We start from the raw sequence: 8,613 nt of genomic DNA, 5'->3' as shown, positions 1-8,613 counted from the left end.
TACCTTGGGGGTTATCACTAAAAGCCTAGTTAGCTCTCTCCCTTATAGGTCCCTTAAATAGGGGCACAGAGCAAACACGCTGTGTGCCATTTTTTCACACTGCCATGCATAAGTATCATATACCCTTTTGCTTATATTCAGTAAGTATTGTCATACTATGTACATTCCTGTATTGCACCTTTTGCATATACATCGCACACGGGTTCTGTCTTAATCCCCTCTAGAGACAAATCAACCGAGGGTCTGGGTCACCGTCTTAAATACATACGTTAGGGCACTTTGCTACCCCTAGACGTTGTGTCTAAGAAGGAGACAATTTCCCGGGCTCCCGCATCCCTAAATTACATCTGTGTCATATGCATTTCTTCATGCATTCATCCATTCCACCCATGAGATATCGGAGTTTTGATTTGCACCAGCTTTTTGTCTCACTTTAGTAAGCATGGGGACAAATCAAACCGGCAAGAGGTTTTACCAAGTCAAGGTTAAAGGCCTAGATACCACCAGCATCAAGGAATTAGGGCGGTTGATGGAACCTCTCCAAATGCAAGCCTTCCGCAAGACTTACGGAAAGATCTTAGATTTGACCATAGCAGAGGTATCCATTGAGGCCATTACGTCACTCACCTAATACTACGACCAGCCTTTGAGATGCTTCACGTTCGGAGACTTCCAATTGGTACCGACCATTGAAGAATTTTAGGAGATTCTAGGATGTCCTCTCGGGGGAAGAAAACCATATCTTTTCTCCGGGTGTCTCCCCTCTTTGAGCAGAATTGCAACTGTGGTCAAAGATTCAGCAAGAGGTTTGGACCACGTAAAACAAACTCGAAACGGCATAGCGGGCCTACCACGGAAGTACCTAGAAGACAAGGCGAGGGATATGGCAAATCAAGAAGATTGGGTCCTGTTTATGGATGTGTTAGCATTGCTAATCTTTGGGGTCGTCCTTTTTCCAAACGTAGATGGTTTGGTGGACCTAGCCGCCATCGACGCTTTCCTTGCATACCACCATAGCAAGGAAAGCCCGGTGGTAGCTGTCTTGGCAGATTTATTTGACGCATTTGACCGAAGGTGCGAGAAGAGTAGCGCACGGATCATCTGCTGCTTGCCCGCTCTCTGTGTTTGGTTGGTTTCACACCTGTTCCAGCAAGACACGAGGCATCCATGTCCGAACCAAAGCCATTGCTCGTGTGCTGAAAAGAGAAGAATAGATTGGGACCAGCTCTTGGCCAGGATAGGAGGTAGAACAATCAGTTGGTTCCCCCGATGGAAGGAAGGAAAGGAGGGAGTCCTTTTCTCATGTGGAGGGTACCCAAACATTCCGCTGATAGGAACGAGGGGTTGTATTAACTACAATCCCGCGCTCGCTATAAGACAACTAGGGTACCCCATGAGGGGAGCACCGATGGAAGAAAGCATGTCTCCTTTCCTTGTGAGAGATTTTGGCGCGCAAAATTTCAAGGCTATACAAAGAATCCATAAGGCATGGGAAACCCCGTTAAGGAAAGATCAAGAACTTAGGGGCATTCGTAATGGCATCATTGGTGGTTATCATGAATGGCTGAAAGTTCATATACGAGGTTTAGATTGGCTCGCCAAGTTAAAATTCGTTAGCGAAGACAGTTTCGAAGCACCGGAAGAAGACGAAGAAGTCCAAGCTCTAAAAAACGAGTTAGGAAAGGCGAAACTTGCCAAGGAGAAGTTCAAGTTAGCCGCTACACACATCCGGAAGGACTGTGCCGAATTACGGGAAGAGAATGCAACTACCGCAAGATCCCTTGAACAAGAGACCAAGAGGGCTCGCAAGGAAGAGTATGGCCGTAACAAATTTCGCGGAGCTCTGTGGGGTAGCAACAGTGAACTCAAGCTGCGAAGGGAAGAGAGGGACCAGTCGTGAGCACATAGCATGGTCTTGAAAGAGGAGTTAGTTGCCTGCTCAAGGTCCAAAAGGAGCTTGTCTTAGCGTTTATGCGAGACGGAGACCAACATGCTAGCTATCATCGCCAAGTACCTAGAAGAGTTAAGTCTAGCCACGGCCCACGAGCATAGGGTCGCGGACGAGTATGCCCAAGTATACGCGGAAAAAGAGGCTAGAGGAAGGGTGATCGACTCTTTACACCAAGAGGCAACCATGTGGATGGATCGGTTTGCTCTTACCTTGAACGGGAGTCAAGAACTTCCCCGATTGTTAGCCAAGGCCAAGGCAATGGCGGACACCTACTCCACCCCTGAAGAAATTCATGGGCTTCTCGGCTATTGTCAGCATATGATAGACTTAATGGCCCATATAATTAGAAACCGCTAGGAAACTTGTATGTTCTCTCAGATCTTGACTAGATACGACTTTCTGAAATAAAATGAGTTGGTCCCATGTTTCTACTCCAAAAAGCTTGTGCGAATCAAATCACTCCTGCATTTTATCTCTAGCATGCATTCTTTCTTTCTTTACCCACTCCTCACGTTTGTTTTTTTTAGGGAAAAACACCATAACTAAACGCGCCACAAGGCATCCCTATCGCACCAGATCCAAATCTAGAACGATGGGTGATCAAGAGGAGACACAGGAACAGATGAAAGCCGACATGTCGGCTCTGAAAGAACAGATGGCTTCCATGATGGAGGCCATGTTAGGAATGAGGCAGCTCATGGAGAAAAACATGGCCACCACTGCCGCTGTCAGTTCGGCAGCTGAAGCAGACCCAACTCTCTTGGCTACCGCGCGCCATCCTCCCTCAAACATAGTAGGACGGGGAAGGAACACGCTGGGGCATGATGGCAACCCTAATCTGGGATACAATCGAGCGGCTTACCCTTATGGATTGCCGCCCAACTACTCACCACCCGTCCTGCAAGACGATGCGGGCCATATTGCTTCTCCAGTCCTTGAAAGAGAGCCTCCTCAACAACCTGACGAGGTCCACGAAGACCCTCAAGACTATGCTCAAAGGGATGTCGAGTTCTATCCCCCAATCCCCGAAGGGTCGGCACCCAGCACGTTGCCTCAGCCCAACATCACGACACAACCAATAGTTTTGTCCATGGAAGGACCACCCCCGACAATTGAAGAAAGGAGGAAGCTCGATCTCCTTGAGGAGAGACTGAGGGCCATGGAAGGATTTGGTGACTATCCGTTCGCAGACATGACGGATCTCTGCTTAGTACTCGATGTTGTTATCCCTCCGAAGTTCAAAGTACCGGACTTCGACAAGTATAAAGGGACAACTTGTCCCAAGAACCATCTCAAGATGTACTGTCGCAAGATGGGCGCACACTCTAAGGATGAGAAGCTATTAATACACTTTTTTCAAGATAGCCTGGCCGGAGCCGCAGTAGTTTGGTACACTAATTTGGAAGCTTCCCGTATCCGTACTTGGAAGGATCTGATTACTGCCTTCCTAAGGCAATATCAGTATAATTCCGATATGGCTCCCGATCGCACTCAGCTGCAGAATATGTTCAAGAAAGAGGGTGAAACCTTTAAAGAATACGCACAGCGGTGGAGAGACCTGTCAGCACAAGTGGCTCCTCCCATGGTCGAGAGAGAGATGATCACTATGATGGTAGACACTTTGCCAGTGTTCTACTATGAGAAACTAGTAGGTTACATGCCGTCCAGCTTCGCGGACCTAGTGTTTGCTGGGGAAAGAATCGTGGTAGGATTGAAAAGAGGAAAGTTCGATTATGTTTCCTCCACGAGTGCGAATGCCAAAGTAATCGGGACAACGGGGGCAAAAAGGAAGGAAGGAGATGCCCATGCTGTCTCTTCAACGCCCGCGTGGGTCAAACCCCCGCAGCCACCTCGTGGTACCCATCAATACGCGCAACATCACCCGAGCTTCTCAGCTCACACCGGGAACGCCTCTAGTTCAGCACCTGTGCAGCCTAAGGCACCCATCCAGAGGGAAGCTCCCCAAGTTCCAACTCCAAACACAACTCGCCTGGCCGGCAATTCCAATGCAATAAGGAACTTCCCTCCGAGGCCATTTCAAGAATTCACCCCACTCCCAATGACGTATGAAGACCTCTTGCCGTCCCTCATCGCCAACCAATTGGCCGTGGTAACTCCCGGAAAAGTCTTCCAACCCCCTTTCCCAAAGTGGTATGACCCTAACGCAACTTGCAAGTACCATGGGGGTGCCCCGGGGCATTCCATTGAAAAATGCTTGGCCTTTAAACACAAGGTCCAACATTTGATAGATGCTGGATGGCTGACTTTCCAAGAGGATCGGCCCAATGTCAAAACCAATCCGCTCTCCAATCATGGAGGGGGAGCAGTTAATGCCGTTGAGTCCGATAGGCCGCGCAAGTCTAAACCTTTAAGGGATGTGGCAACCCCTAGGAGGTTTATCTTTGAGGCCCTACAAAAGGGAGGTGTGATTCCCCATAGTGGGCGTAAGGAGGATTCCTGTTTGCTGCATTCCGGCGAGCTGCATGACATGGAAACGTGTTTGGGAGTAGAGGAATTGTTACAACGGATGATAGATCAAGGTCAACTAGAAGTTGGCAATGAAGGAAGAGAGGAGCAGCACATATGCATGCAGTCCACGGATGGGAGCACTGTTGCGAAGCCCAAACCCTTGGTGATATACTTCACCAAGGGCACAGCTTCGCAAAAGCCCGGACACCCCTTGGCAGCTAAACCTGTCCCTTTCCCGTACCAAAATAGCCATGCAGTCCCATGGAGATATACACCTCCGAGGGGGAAGGAAGAAGAAGCCACCGACGTCAGCTCGTTGTCGGCTAAGGTAACAAATATCACGGGACTGAGTGGTGTGACCCGTAGTGGTCGTGTGTTTGCACCCCCGGACCTACCAGTCCAACCCGCGAACGTCAAGGGGAAAGCAAAAGTGGTGGAGGAACAAGATGATGAAATACCCCTCGCTTCGAATAAAGATATTCCGGCAAAAGGTCTTCTGGAGAAAAAGGATGGTAAAAAGGAGGTGTCGCTAGAGGCAGCCAGCGAGTTCCTTCGTATAATTCAGCAGAGCGAATTCAAGGTTATCGAGCAGCTCAACAAAACCCCGGCCAGGGTCTCGCTATTGGAGTTACTCATGAGCTCCGAGCCTCATCGGGCTCTGCTAGTAAAAGTTCTGAACGAGGCCCACGTGGCCCAAGATATCTCAGTAGAAGGTTTCAGAGGGCTGGTCAATAATATCACTGCCAACAACTATCTCGCCTTCGTCGAAGAAGAAATCCCCGTCGAGGGGAGAGGGCATAGTAAAGCTTTGCACGTATCAGTCGAGTGTATGGACCATATCGTAGCCAAGGTGCTCATCGATAATGGTTCCAGTTTAAACGTGATGCCTAAGAGCACTTTGGAGAAATTACCATTCAATGCTTCCCACCTAAAGCCGAGTTTAATGGTGGTTCGTGCCTTCGACGACACCCGCCGAGAGGTTAGGGGAGAGATCGATCTCCCAGTACAGATAGGCCCTCACACATGTCAAGTTACCTTCCAAATAATGGATATTAACCCCCCCTACAGCTGTCTGTTGCGGCGTCCGTGGATCCACTCAGTGGGAGTTGTTCCCTCTACACTCCACCAAAAGTTGAAATTCGTAGTGGAAGGGCATCTGGTCATCGTATCCGGCAAGGAAGACATCTTGGTGAGCTGCCCATTCTTTATGCCTTATGTGGAGGCCGCAGAGGAGTCATTAGAAACCGCTTTCCAGTCTTTCGAGGTGGTAAGCATTTCCTCCGTGGATTCCTTCTCTGGGCAAGCTTGCCTGTCCGATGCAGCAGTAATGATGGCCCGAGTTATGTTGGGGAACGGTTACGAACCCGGAATGGGTTTAGGCAAAGACAACAGCGGCATAACTAGCCTAATAAATGCCAAAGGAAATCGTGGGAAGTATGGGTTAGGCTATAAGCCCACTCAGGCAGATATAAAGAGAAGCATCGCGGGAAGGAAGAGCGGTAGTCAAAGCTCGCGGTTGAGACAAGAAGGTGAAGGAAGCCCACCCTGCCACATAAGTAGGAGCTTTATAAGCACGGGTCTGGGGGACGAAGGTCAAGTGGTTGCGATATACGAAGATGATGTTCCGAGTACATTGGATTTGGTACGACCATGCCCTCTTGATTTCCAGTTGGGAAATTGGCGAGTGGAAGAACGCCCCGGCATTTACGCGACGAGCATAATGTAAACCTTTACGGTTTTAAAAGCTCTATAGTTGGGCCTAGGCTTTAGAGTTTTTCTTTTGTTAAGGCTTTGTGTCTTTTGTTTTTGAATTTATAATACAAGGATCTTTCTTCATCTATTCCTACGTCTTTACCCATTCTCATCCATTTGCATGTTTACTTCTTTATTTTTAAAACAGCAGATCTGATGACGAGTCCCTCGAAGGTACTAATACCTGGGACCCGCCTATCAACTTCGAGCAAGAAACGAATCAAATGGAAGATGAAGGGAACGAGGATGTGGGACTTCCCCCGGAATTAGAAAGGATAGTCGCCCATGAGGACCAAGAAATGGGGCCTCATCAAGAAGAAACAGAACTAGTAGACTTGGGAATTGGCAGTGGAAAAAGGGAAGTAAAGATAGGCACAGGTATTACCGCACCTATCCGTGAAGAATTAATAACCCTGCTAAGAGACTACCAAGACATCTTTGCTTGGTCGTACCAAGATATCCCCGGTTTGAGCTCTGACATTGTACAACACCGATTACCTCTAAATCCCGAGTGTTCCCCGGTAAAGCAGAAACTGGGAAGGATGAAGCCCGAAACATCCTTGAAGATAAAAGAAGAAGTGAAGAAGCAATTTGATGCTGGTTTTCTGGCCGTCGCTCGGTACCCAGAATGGGTTGCCAACATTGTACCGGTCCCTAAAAAGGATGGGAAAGTACGAATGTGTGTGGATTATCGGGACCTGAATCGGGCCAGTCCCAAGGACAACTTTCCTTTACCACACATCGATATCCTCGTAGATAATACGGCCAATTTCGCTTTATTTTCCTTCATGGATGGTTTCTCCGGTTACAATCATATAAAGATGGCGCCAGAGGATATGGAAAAGACTACCTTCGTCACCCTGTGGGGAACATTCTGTTACAAGGTGATGTTCTTTGGACTCAAGAATGTCGGGGCAACTTATCAACGGGCCATGGTAGCTTTGTTCCATGATATGATGCACCAAGAGATCGAGGTCTACGTGGACGACATAATTGCTAAATCTAAATCCGAGGAAGAACACCTTGTCAACCTGCGGAAGTTGTTCGAAAGGCTTAAGAAATATCAATTAAGGTTGAACCCCACCAAGTGTACCTTTGGGGTCAAATCAAGGAAATTGCTTGGTTTCATTGTAAGCCAGAAAGGGATAGAGGTAGACCCTGAAAAGGTGAAGGATATCCTTGAGATGCCGGAACCCCGTACAGAGAGGCAAGTCCAAGGTTTCCTGGGACGCTTGAATTATATTGCCAGATTCATATCGCAGCTCACCGCCATTTGTGAGCCGTTGTTCAAACTCTTACGCAAAAACCAAACTGACCGCTAGAATGAGGGTTTCCAAGAGGCTTTCGGAAGGATCAAGAAATGCCTCATGAATCCCCCTGTGCTTATGCCACCAGTACCTGGAAGGCCTCTCATCTTGTACATGACAATCTTGGACGAGTCAATGGGGTGTATGCTGGGGCAACATGATGAATCCGGAAAGAAAGAACGCGCTGTCTACTACCTGAGTAAGAAGTTCACGGCCTGTGAAATGAATTACTCTTTGCTCGAAAGAACGTGTTGTGCTTTAGTATGGGCATCCCATCTCCTAAGGCAGTACATGCTGAGCCATACTACCTGGTTGATATCCAAGATGGACCCGGTCAAGTACATCTTTGAAAAGCCAGCTCTCACAGGACGAATCGCCCGGTGGCAAGTCCTGTTATCCGAGTTTGATATAGTTTACGTCACCCAAAAGGCGATAAAAGGAAGTGCCTTGGCAGATTATTTGGCTCAGCAGCCTCTTAACGACTATTAGCCCATGCATCCCGAATTCCCGGATGAGGACATCATGGCCTTGTTTGAGGAAAAATTGGACGAAGATCGGGACAAATGGACCATATGGTTTGACGGAGCGTCGAATGTTCTAGGCCATGGCGTTGGAGCAGTATTGGTCTCTCCGGACAATCAATGCGTACCTTTCACAGCCAGGTTAGGATTCAACTGCACCAATAACATGGCCGAATATGAAGCATGTGCCCTGGCCGTCCAGGCAGCGATTGACTCCAATGTCAAACTACTCATGGTGTACGGCGACTCAACGTTGGTAATCCATCAGCTGAGAGGGGAATGGGAAACTAGAGATCCCAAGCTGATACCCTACAAATCCTATATCAAGGAATTGGCTAAGACCTTTGATGAGATCTCCTTCCATCATGTTCCCCGCGAGGAAAATCAAATGGCGGATGCGCTTGCTACTTTGGCGTATATGTTCCAGCTAACGCCGCACGGGGATCTACCATACATTGAATTTTGGTGTTGTGGCAAACCCGCGCATTGTTGCCAAGTAGAAGAGGAACGGGACGGTAAGCCTTGGTATTTCGACATCAAGCGATATGTCGTCAGCAAAGAATACCCACCAGAGATTGCCGACAATGATAAAAGGACATTGAGAAGATTGGCG

The sequence above is a fragment of the Glycine soja genome, chromosome 11 (assembly GCF_004193775.1).
Source record: "Glycine soja cultivar W05 chromosome 11, ASM419377v2, whole genome shotgun sequence".
Classification (NCBI taxonomy): Eukaryota; Viridiplantae; Streptophyta; class Magnoliopsida; order Fabales; family Fabaceae; genus Glycine; species Glycine soja.
The sequence above is the reverse complement of the archived record's forward strand: the minus strand, read 5'-3'. Positions refer to the sequence as shown.